The sequence below is a fragment of the Crassostrea angulata genome, chromosome 9 (genome assembly GCF_025612915.1).
Source record: "Crassostrea angulata isolate pt1a10 chromosome 9, ASM2561291v2, whole genome shotgun sequence".
Taxonomy (NCBI): Eukaryota; Metazoa; Mollusca; class Bivalvia; order Ostreida; family Ostreidae; genus Magallana; species Magallana angulata.
The window spans coordinates 35,491,346-35,494,350 of NC_069119.1; positions in this window are offsets into that span (position 1 = coordinate 35,491,346).

Here is a 3,005-nt window from a genome sequence, read left to right on the forward strand (position 1 = left end):
TTACGCATTGTATTTATATTATTCTTTTTATTTAATATTGATTATTAATGTTGTAAGAATAGTTTAAGGAAAAAATTAAAAAAAGTAGAATAATAACATGTGTTTTGTTTACACGATTTAAAAATAGAATGTTTCTTTTTTGCGTCGATAAAAAGCTTTACATGTAAACATAAATCATTTTGACAATAATATAATCACGCTCGCATAAAAGATGCGTCGAAAATCTAATTTAAATTTGCAGAGTACATTTACATGCACAGGTGATAAAGTTGTGCTTGTAACTCATTTGATTACATTAATAAGTTATTATCTTGTTTAAAGGGGCAATGTCACGATTTTGGTCAACATTTATTTTCCCGTTTTAATTTTTTGAATGTTTACAATGCTTTAGTAAGCCATTAATTTCTAATAGTCAACCAAATTGTTATATAAGCTTAATACAGAACTCCCATTTCTTAGTTATTTAAAAAAAAAGCTTAGGTGATGTTTTTGTTTACATTTCGAGTGCATTAAAGTCTCCTTTGACGTACAGGGTGTATCAAAAACTGAAATAGGGCTGCACAAACCGGTTATTTAACAAATTTGTGATATATTCCAAATATAACCTAACCAAATTCTGACAAGAAAATTTTCCGCTTGAACGCACAAAATACAAAGGGTAATCAGCGATAGTCTAGACGGCGGGGGGGGGGGGGGTACTAAGTCTCTGCAGCTAAGTGATCACCCTTATGACCATTCATTGTGGCACGCATTTATGGTACTGCTGTAGCATGTATAGAACGGACCCTAAACCTTGCTTGTGTGCTTGTTCATTGCAAGCAATACTTATTTTATAATCTTAATATTTAATTGAACGAATTTATTGCCACAGGGTGATTAAAAATGCATTGATCCAATATTCATTTTAATGTATTGTTATATAATGTACTAATTCAAATATCATTTTCATCGTCATCTATAAACCTAGTGAATTACAGATCACTAGAATTTTCTACGTTTCCACATACATTTCATTCAAATTCATCCTGAAACTGATACACTTCACCCTCATGCAGACAACCGAGAGAAAGGAAGAGTATATCTCCTTCTCCCAAATATATCATCGATTTAAGTATACTGCAGTAGTGATATAAAACATCTGTCATTTCGGTAAGTTCGTTTACCGCAGTTGCTTATAGTTATCTGTTGAAATAATTAATAAGCATTTAAACATGAATTAATCGTATTCAAACATCTTAAAATATATCAAGTTTAATGCGTAAATCTAAGCTGTGTGAATGTGTATTATATTATATTCATTTCTGTAATAATTATTGTTACAGATCACCATAAATTCTATATATTGATAAATATATCCTTAACACAAGCACTTTATTTAATGTCAGAAAGGAGGGGTGTTGGAAAAATATATGGAGAATTTTGACGAAACATATTTAAAAAATGGGTATATATACATGTATTTGTTTACTTGTTGTTTTTTTTTTCAGATGTTGGACAAAAGCAATTATGTATTTATTTATAAATGTATTTTTGAGGATATGCTATATGTTGTATATTTATTCAAATAAAGAAAAAATATCAACCTAACAAAGAGAGACAAATCTCAATGCAAATGAAAGATCCGGCGCGAGTGGACAAGTGATCCGCGGTCGGTTCGTGATCTTCTACATGTACCTTATCACGGGTTCATGTTCATATTTTGCACGGACACAACTATATTCTATTATGTTTTCAACTATTATATTGGTTTAACATGAAAAGATAAATTTATTTTACTTGTACAGTTGATTAAGAATTGATGTATACGATCGTACAAGGTAGTTGAAAAATCAAATCAAATTATAATCAAAGTTCCATGTTACATGTTTGCGATAGGTGCTAGCACGATAAAAGAATGTCCTGAGTTGAGACATTCAATGATTATTTAAAAGAATATTCACATGAGTTTTCAACAACTTTAGATTAGATTCTATCGGTCACATATTAATCACTTCTGTAGTTTTTCTACATGTTCGTTTCATTGTGGAAGCGAACTCATTGCTGCCCCCCCCCCTTCCTCCCGCCCCGCTGACAGGAGCTCGCGCTGTATTTTTTTTTTTTAATTGGCGAAACGATATGAAAATCTGTCGAAAATCATTTTTGGTGGCTTCTTCTTATGTGTAACATTTTGTTTCACTTTCCCACCCGTTTTGTTTATTCGGTCAGTCTGTGTTAATTCAATCGCCACGTGCGACCGAGAATCTTGTGTCGCTTTAGCACACACAACTCAGAACATAAACATTATATAGCACCGGGTCATCAATTGTTATGTAATTGAGTAACAGTTGGAATGGTGCGTTTATTACATAAAATAATAAATTAAAAAATCATCCAGAAAAAATGTTACCGTAACTCAATAGTCAATACCAAAAATAAAATCCGTATGATTACAAACTGAAATCGGTTTTTCAGTATTCGGCGGGTTTTGATTTTTCTTCTAACATTAGTATTTTTATTGGCTTCAGAGAATACGATGTAAAAATACAAACAGTAAATAAATCTGATATTATTTACATTGATGATGTTAAAAAATATTTAAAATTAAATAAGTCACATTCGTTAGAAAACAATGTTATACACACATCCGATAATGTTTTCCTTTGTCGTATCATTCGCGTTAATAAATATGTTCCGTACATATTCATGTAACTCAGAAAAATTCAAATGATTAAACAAAAAAGAAAATTGTAATTAGTATTTCGGATTTTTTTTTCTTAAAGTAATTTAACATTATATTGAAAAGAACAAGAAATAAAAACGATTTAAATTTTTGAAACAATCTTCATATATAATACCGGCGCTCCTTACATGTATAACGGCGTACAGTGTATATATACATTATCATGATCTATTTGAATAAGTACCATACGTAAAGATTCCCATAATAATTAATTGCATGATTGTGTACATTGTAGGCAAATCCCTGTGCGTTAATTACTTCTAAGACCTCTTGTTTTCCGTTAACA